General features: G+C 40.4%; 1 pseudogene; it reads right to left on the bottom strand.

Annotated features, from left to right (window-relative positions):
* Window positions 1–274: 274 nt before the first annotated feature.
* Window positions 275–4,660, bottom strand: LOC126070211 (POU domain, class 5, transcription factor 1-like; annotated as a pseudogene).
* Window positions 4,661–9,104: the final 4,444 nt, after the last annotated feature.

The following is a 9,104-nucleotide window of genomic DNA, read 5'->3' as shown; positions in this document are numbered from 1 at the left end:
TCATTTTCTTTTCTTTTATTTTATTTACTGGATTCTAGGTTCCTTTATTTAAGAACAAAGTGATAAGTGATGTGGGGATTAAAATGTAGAGCATCACTGAAGTTCACCTTCCCTCTAACCAGTTACCCCCAAATCCCTACCCTCATTGTTTGTGTTCCCAATTCCTTCTTTCCTTAATGAATGAAGAACTTAACCCCAAAAGCCCTAGTACAAATCACAGGGTCCTATTTCCTCAGCTTCTCCCCTTTGTTCCCCCCACCCCCACCCCTGCACCTTAGTCTGAATGCATGGGAGAGCCCATTGGGGTGACCTGGACAGAGAGGTAGGCTTCCTCTTCAGAGAAAGGGACCGAGGAGTACAGAGAAATAAAGGGAGAGCCCCCACACCCTGGGATACCAAAATGGGGCCCTGGTGCCAGAGGTAAAGACACTGGTCCCCCTGGGAAAAGGGACCCAGCAGCCTCAAAATCCTCTCATTGGAAGTAGTCGCCACTGATCGTTTGCTGGTCTGACGCAGGTTACAGAACCACACTCGGGCCACATCCTTCTCAAGCCCGAACTGCTGGGCGATGTGGCCGATCAGCTGCCACGAGGGTTTCCAGCACTACAGGAACAGGCTGTCTAGGCTACCTCTCTCGGTTCTCAATTCTTGTCCATTTTCTCTTTCGGACCTGCTGCTGGAAGATCCCAGTTTTGCATATCTCCTGGAGGTTTTCGTTGTTCTCCTCCTCCTCCACCCACTTCTGTAGCAGGGGCCGCAGCTCACACATATTCTTGAAACTCAGCTGCAGAGCCTCAAAACAGCAGAACACCTTCCCAAAGAGAACCCCCAGGGTGAGCCCCACATCAGCCCTGCTATACCCCGGAGTGATCCTCTTTTGCTTTAAGAGTTTAGCAAATTGCTCGAGATTTTTCTGTCGAGTTTTGATACCCTGGGACCCCTCGGGATTGTCATCCATCTTCTCCTTGTTCAACTTCAAGGGACCAAGGGTGGCAGCTCGGGTCTCGGGGGAGGTCCCCTCGGAGTTGCTCTCAACCCCGGCTTTCACCTCGCCCTCGGGCTGAGGGACCTCCAGGCCACCTTGAGGCACCAGCCTCATGCCAATCTGAGATCCATACCGCCACAGAACTCGTTCAGCAGAGGGCAAGGGGCAATGCCCTACACCTCGGCTCCCAGCCCAATTCCTGGCCCCCCTGGGGTACCTTGGAAGTTCAGCCTGGTGTGAGGGTCAGCCCAGCCTGGCTCTGGCCCTGGCCCCCCAGGGGCCTTCCTCTACACCACCTGCCTGGTGGGGGCCAGAAGGCAAAGTCGGCAGCCAAGTGTCTCGCTATGGGGAAGGAAAGTGTCCCAAGCCAGGGCCTGGTGACAGGAGTTCTCTCTGAGGGACTGTTCCTGAAATGTTCTTTTTGACAATGAATGAAACACCATTCCTCTTCAATTTGTCATTCCCAGCATAGTACATCATATGATTGTCTAATTCAAAATGGGCAATACCAGTCCATTTCAGCTCACTTGTTGTTGTTAGGTGCCCTCAAGTCGATTCCCTATGTAGGACAGAAGGAAACATTGCCCTGTCCTGTGCCGTCCCCATAATCATCATTATGCTTGAGCCCATTGCTGCAGCTACTGTGTCAATCCATCTCATTGAGGGTCTTCCTCTTTTTTGCTGACTCTTTACCAAGCATGATGTCCTTCTCCAGAGACTGATACCTCCTGATAACACTTCCAAAATATGTGAGACGTAGTCTCCCCATCCTTGCTTCTAAGGAGCATTCTGGTTGTACTTCTTCCAAGACAGATTTGTTCATTCTTTTGGCAGTCTGTGATATTCTTTGCCAACACCACAATTCAAAGGCATCAATTCTTCTGTCTTCCTTATTCACTGTCCAACTTTGGCATGCATATGAGGGAATTGAAAACACCTTGGCTTGGGTCAGGTGTACCTTAGTCTTCCGGGTAATATCTTTGCTTTTCGACATTTTAAAGAGGTCTTTTGCAGCAGGTTTGCCCAAATTTGCAAAGCGTCTTTTGAAGAAAGCAAGAGATTCAACTCACTAATGCCTAGGATATTGATGTTTATGCATTCCATTTCATTTTTAATGATTTTCAGTTTTCCTAGATTCATACTTTGTATATTCTATGTTCCTATTATTAACAGATATTTCCATCTGTTTCTTCTCATTTTGAGTCATACCACATAAGCAAATGGAGGTCCTGAAAGCTTGACTCTACCCACATCATTAAGGTTGACTTTGCTTTGAGGAGGCAGCTCTTCCCTAGTTGTAGTTTGAGTGCTTTCCAACCTGAGGGGCTCATCTTCCAGCACTACATCGATGCTCTGCTGCTATTCATAAGATTTTAACTGGCTATTTTTTTTTCAGAAGTAGACTGTCAGTCCTTCTTCTTAGTCTGTGTTAGTCTGGAAACTCTGCTGAGAACTGTCTACCATGGGTAACCCTGCTGGTATTTGAAATACTGGTGGCGTAGCTTCCAGCATCACAGTAACATGCCAGCCACCACAGTATGACGAACTGACAGATGCATGGGGTCAAGTATGCTAGTCTTTTCAATTATTGGACTAAATGTAAAGCTAAGGTGTTTTTAGGTGATAAATCTCAGCTTTGGCAATGGCAACTTCGAAGATCAATGTAACTTCTGGGGTCTTAAAAGCTGTGAGCAGCTGTCTAAGATACAACTGTTGGTCCCTACTTGTCTTGAACAAAAGAGAATGAAGGCAATCGAAGACTCAGAGAAGAAACCACAGTAATCCATAGGGCTAATAGCCCATGAAAACCATGGCCTCATCTAGCCTGAGACCAGAAAAACTAGATGATGCCCAGCTACCACTACCGGCCATTCTGACCAGGGACACAATAGAAGGTCCTCGATAGAATGGGGGAAAATGTAAACAAAACTCAAATTTCTACAAAAAAGATGAGATTTACCAGACCAATAGAGACTAGAGGAACCCCTGAAATGATTGCCCCAAGATATCCTTTGAACTTGGAACTGCAGCTACTCCTGGAGGTCACCTTTCACCCAAATAATAGATTGGCTTATAAAAAAAAAAAAATCACCCTCGAATACTGTGCTCCCTTAAATGATCAGCTATATGAGACTAAATGGTCAGAGGAGGGGCAGGGAAGGTAGATTAATGGAAACAGAATGGAAATAATGAAAATGCGAACACATTTTGAAAAATGCAATCAATGTCACAGAACAATTTGTATAAAAATTGTTAAATGGGAGTCTAATTTGCTGTCTAAACTTTCACCTAAAACACAGTAAAATATTATTAACAAAGAAAAAGATCAATGTAACTAATGGAGAAAGACCAATAAGGAACCTTTTAGATTCTGATTTGAATTAAAGAATGTACACACTTACCCTTTCAAAATCATATTCAACAAAAGAATATCCGAGCACCTGAACTAATGTGGTTAATCACACATTTCCTCTAAATTGAACTGTGAAATTAAAAAAAAAAAAAAAAAAGCAGTTACAAAAATGGCACTTAAGCATGACTTTTGTGAAGATTCTCTCAATTACCCAGCTCAGGAGTTAGCAAACTTTTTCTGCCAAGTGCCACCTAGTAAATATTTTAGGCTCTGTGGACCAAGAGGCAAAATCAAGGATATTAAGTAGGTACTTACATAATAAAGGAAACCCTGGTGGCATAGTGGTAAGAGCTATGGCTGCTAACCAAAAGGTCAGCAGTTCAAACACACCAGGTTCTCCTTGGAAACCCTATGGGTCAGTTCTACTCTGTCCTATAGTGTCACTATGAGTCAGAATCAACTTGATGGCAATGGATTTGATTTTTTTCATATACAATAAAAAGGATCCCTGGGTGGTGCAAATGGTTAACACCCTCGACTGCTAACAGAAATGTTGGAGGTTTGAGTCCAGCCAGAGGCACCTCAGAAGAAAGACCTGGTGATCAGCTTCTAAAAAAAAAAAAAAAATTAGCCACTGAAAATCCTATGGAGCACAGTTCTACTCTGACACACATGTGGTCACCAAGAGCTGGAGTCAACTCAATGGTACCTGGTTTGATTTTCTGGTTTATGCCTTTTTAAAGACGTTGCTCAATGGGGTGAGTTGCAGTAGTGACAGAAAAATTGTGGTAATCAGCTGCCTGTACAGCAGCTACTGACCTGAACTCTGCATCAAGAACCCTGAGTTGTGTGCCAGTGCAGCAGCTTTCTTAGCCTGAAGGAATTATTGCCTTGCCACTTTTAAGGGAGGACCCCTACTGCTATGCTAGGCATTGCTTTCGATAATTGATGGTGCTGGTGATAAATTTGTTGTTGCTGTTGATGATGATTTTTTTTTTTTTTTTTGCTTTATTTTGACTTTTTGTTTTTTGCAGACACTGAATTACACGCTCCTTTAATAAAAGTTCTGGGAATACATACTAGATCCTTGATTAATATTTGTGGAATGAATAAAAAGGGACACATGGTAAATCCATTTTAAACAAGTCATCCTGCAAGAGCAAGTCTGAAGCAAAACTGTGAAGATGACCAAGGTGTCTTCATCACCTGCCCCTAACAACATGAACCTCCTCAAATGAGGGTGACAGGTCCTCTTCCCCACCTTTGCTCAGCCCCATTTCCAGGGCTTCTCTCATCTGTTGGACTCTCTCTTCTTGACCCATATTTTGGTTGGTTGATCCCATCCACAACTCTCTTTCCCTGGGCATCTCCAGCTGGGACCAGCCTCACAATACTGTTCTGACTAATGAGAAGAAGCCTCTTCAGTGGGGCATCTAGGAAAGTGCTTTTGTAGTTAAAAAAATTTTTAAAAGGCCCATTTGACACACCCCATTTGCCCCTTCTTTTTATGGGTTTGTTGTGGATGGTGCTAGAGTAGGATGTAGGACTAGACAGATGATTAACCTTAGCTCCAATGTTACCTCCTAGAAGATAGTAGAGTCAATAGAAATACCAGGAAACTTCTCCCCATTGAAATAACTATGTATAGTTACTTAGTGCTGCTGTAAGAAAAGTGCCACAAGTGGGTGGCTTAAAAAAAAAAAAAAGAAAGAAAGAAATTTACTTTCTCACAGCTCTGGAGGCTAAAAATCCAAATCAGGACACTGGATTAGGGGAGGGCCATTCTTTGTCAGTAGCCCTTGGATTTCATTGGTGTTCCTTGGTGTCTGTGTGTGTCTTTATGTTTATTCTTTTCTTTTTATAACTCAGAGGTAATAAGGCTCAGGACCCATTGTACTCTGGTATGACCTCATCCACATAAAAAAAGAAAGCCCTATTTCCAAACAGGATCACATCCACAGGTACAGAGGCCAGACTATGACATATATTTTGAATTGAGGAGGTGAGAAATAGTGAACAAGGCTTTACAGAATCTAATAAAGAATTTTTATAAATCTCCATACCAATGGGTCAACTTTCAGGAGCTTGTACCCTGGATTAGATATTCTTGATACAGTGATTTACTAGTTTCTGAGGTAGTTTTTACCCACAAAATTAGAGCTCTTAGCCACCTAATAGACTTTGGAAACCAGCATTGTAAACCATCTAAGGAAAGCTGTCATTTTCACTATTGAAACACAAAAGAAAACTTCAGTCCAGAAGTTTGAGCACCGTAGGTTATCAGCCTTAGAATTTTATGAAAAGCTGAAATGAATTTTTAGTCTATGCTTCCACCTTTGTTCTCTAATTCGGAACTCTTCTCATAATGAGCTCCTCCCCTACCATTGGTCTCTGCTTTGCCTGGACTGCTGAAGTAATATCTACTGCAAAGGGAACTGATGTTGGTTGAAAGCCTCTTATGCACTGGCTTCAGATCTCCCAGCTACCCAGCAATGCTGGTAGGAGATTACACATGACATGGAAGGCTCCATAAGCTGCAAGCATGCCTGTCTTCTGCCCGACAATCACACTTCAGAGCTGGAAGACATGAGAATGATAGGTTACAGCAGGAGCCATTGCCAGAAGCATGTGCCCCTATTAAAAATGAATTCTTGCATTGCTCCAAGCTCCCTCTTCATAGCTGGAAACTATTATTTTTTATGTGATAGCAAAAACGTTATTCTGAGACTTTCTCAGACAAATATGAAAATGGCTTAAACTGGGAGGAAATGTGTCATAGGGAAGGCTTTGGAGCCAGAGACAGAGGTTGAATCTTACTCGCCAGCTCCTCCACTGAGTGGTTTGCTGAACAAATTGCCTAACCTACCTGAAAAAATGGCAAAGCTAACACCTAAAGGGCATGCATGTTCTGAAGGTTAGAAAGGTTGGATAGAATAAAGTACCAAACACAGTGCTGGGCATACAAAGAGTGTTGAGTAAATTAGTTATGCTGTGTATATTATTTTTTAAATCATTTATTATTTGATGAGGGAAATCTGGTGGCACAGTGGTTAAGTGCTATGGCTGCTAACCAGAAGGTTGGCACTTTGAACCCACCAGGTGCTCCTTGGAAACTCTACGGGGCAGTTCTACTCTGTCCTATGATGTCGCTATGAGTCAGAATCAACTCGACAGCAACAGGTTTGGAGTTTTTTTATAGTTTGATGATTTGTGTTAAATGGACCCAGCATATGAATATATGAATAGGTTTAGCCCTATTGATCTTGAAGAACAGGCACAACATTGGAATAAGAAAATGTGTGTGTGTGTGCTTCCTTTTTTAATGTGTGCACACTGGTAATTGTCCTTAGAAAACTTGTTCTTTTTTCTGTACAGTAATTATAAATTGGGAGTTATTCAGTAGTAAGGCCATGTAACAATTTAGGGCACAGTAGCCAGGAGAAACAATCCAGTAGTCCTTTGAATAAGGGTATGCAGTGCAGACCAACCATCTCCTACATTACATTAACATAAGGCTGGTTGTGCCCCTTCTACAAATTATATCTGATAAAAGACTTTAAAACTTTGTATGAGTTTTTCAGTATAAATGTTTTTGCAAGAGAAAACAGCATGAAATCATGTCCTATCTAAATTTTGGCATCCAGGAAAGCACTGGCAGAAAAACATGTGACACCTGGAAATACCTGGAACCTTAGGAAAATACTGTTCTTTTTAGGCTGGCATGCTACTAAACAAGGGAACAAGTGAAATTTACTTCACAATGGCCTGTTTTTATTCTTATTTCAAATGGCAAATTAGAAACAAAAATACCATACTTGATGTTATTATTCATTATGGCATACATTTTTTCAGCTTATGAGCACTTTGTATTCTTTTTTTGAGTTATTCTTTTGGGGAAAAAATACATATTCATTGTAAAGTAAATTCAACTACGGAACAGTGCAAAGAAGAAAGCAAAAATCATGCAAATTCTACCATATAGAGATTATCTCTGATAATGTTTGATATCTACACTATTTCTAGCCACCTCTCTAGGTATATGTGTATACACACATACACAAACACATGTATATATATACCTCTCTTTATCTGTTTTGTATGGCTCAACATAATACATTATGAGATAGTATTTGCATATTGTTCTATAATCTCTTTTCACTCAACAATATGATATGGACATCCTTCTATGTCAATAAATTTAGATATACTTCTTTGTTTTACAAAAAATATGTCTAAAGAACAATATGCTGCTTTAGAGAAAAAACACTTTAAAATAAATTCAATTTCAATAAATTACTAACAAATTTTTCTAGTGTCTTTCAGCTATATATTTGTGTTCACATGTATATTTATTTGGGTATTTATAATTTATGTTTATTTATTTTAAAATATTTTTGCATTTAAATATGAAAGGCACATATCTCCCTCTGATTCCTGGTTTCCATTTCTGGAGGAAACACACATCATTTACTTGCGTAGCCTAGAAACAGCTTACCGATAGTTAGGCAAATGCATATACATATATTCTTTCTTCCTTATACAGATGGTGGCACACTAAGAAATACAAAAAGGTACAGCTGAAAAGCCAAGATAAAAACAGTAATAACAAATAGAAACATGGTAGGTTTATACCAAACGTAAGTAATTACACTAAATATAATTGGACTAAATGTTTCAATTAAAAGGCAAAGATGATTTACCACTGGATGGAATTAAAAAAAAATAACCAACTATATTTTGTTTACAGAAGACACATTTTTTATTTTTAAATAATTTTAAACTTACAGAAAATTTGTAAGAATATACAGTAAACTTTTATTTTCATCCTTATAGGTCAGCAGTTGCAGTGGTTTGGCAGATGTAGACAGGGCTTTGCTATACCAAGCTGAACTCCAGGATTTTGGTCCCATTTACTTCTGTTACACAGGTATTCATTCTCAGGCCCTAACAAAGGGTATCAGCTATCTAAGGCATAGTCTTCTTATTTCAGATTAAAGTAACACATTTAAAGACTTTACCTGAGTCATGCTCATTAATATTTCAATGTCTAAGCCAAGTCACATGGCCAAACCAAAAGCCAACAGGGTAGGGAAGTATACTCTATCCACCATGATTAGGTGGGGAGGTGTAATTCTATCACAGGAATGGAGGGAAGAACTGGGAACAAATATCTAATTTAGTGCACTATACAAAACCAAAGGAAGAAGTATTAAATAAAAGCATACTAAACTCATTAACATTAAAATCAGAAATCTGACAGTGATAACTGCCTTCGGCAATACTAGCTAATGCAGTACAATAAATAAAACAATGAATATAAATATTAGGGGGAGAGCCCTCCGTTCTCAAAGTAACTATTGTTGCTTTTTATCACATCTTTAATTTTTATTTATTTTTTATTGTACTTTACATGAAGATTTACAGAACAAACTAGTTTCTCATTAAACAGCTAGTACACTTATTCTTTTAGGACATTGGTTAACAACCCCATGACATGTCAGTACCCTCCCTTCTCAACTTTGGGCTCCCTATTACCAGCTTTCTTGTCCCCTCCTGCCTTCTAGTCCTTGCCCCAGGGCTAGTGTGCCCCTTTGGTCTCATCTTGTTTTATGGGCATGTCCAGTCTTTGGCTGAAGGGTGAATTTCAGGAGTGACTTCTTTACTGAGCTGAAGAGTGTCCGGAGCCATACTCTCAGGGTTTCTCTAGTGTCTGCCAGGCCAGCAATCTGGTCTTCCTTTTTGAGTTAGAATTTTGTTCTACATTTT

The sequence above is a fragment of the Elephas maximus genome, chromosome 1 (assembly GCF_024166365.1).
Source record: "Elephas maximus indicus isolate mEleMax1 chromosome 1, mEleMax1 primary haplotype, whole genome shotgun sequence".
Lineage (NCBI taxonomy): Eukaryota > Metazoa > Chordata > Mammalia > Proboscidea > Elephantidae > Elephas > Elephas maximus.
This window is presented reverse-complemented; position numbering and strand designations above follow the sequence as displayed.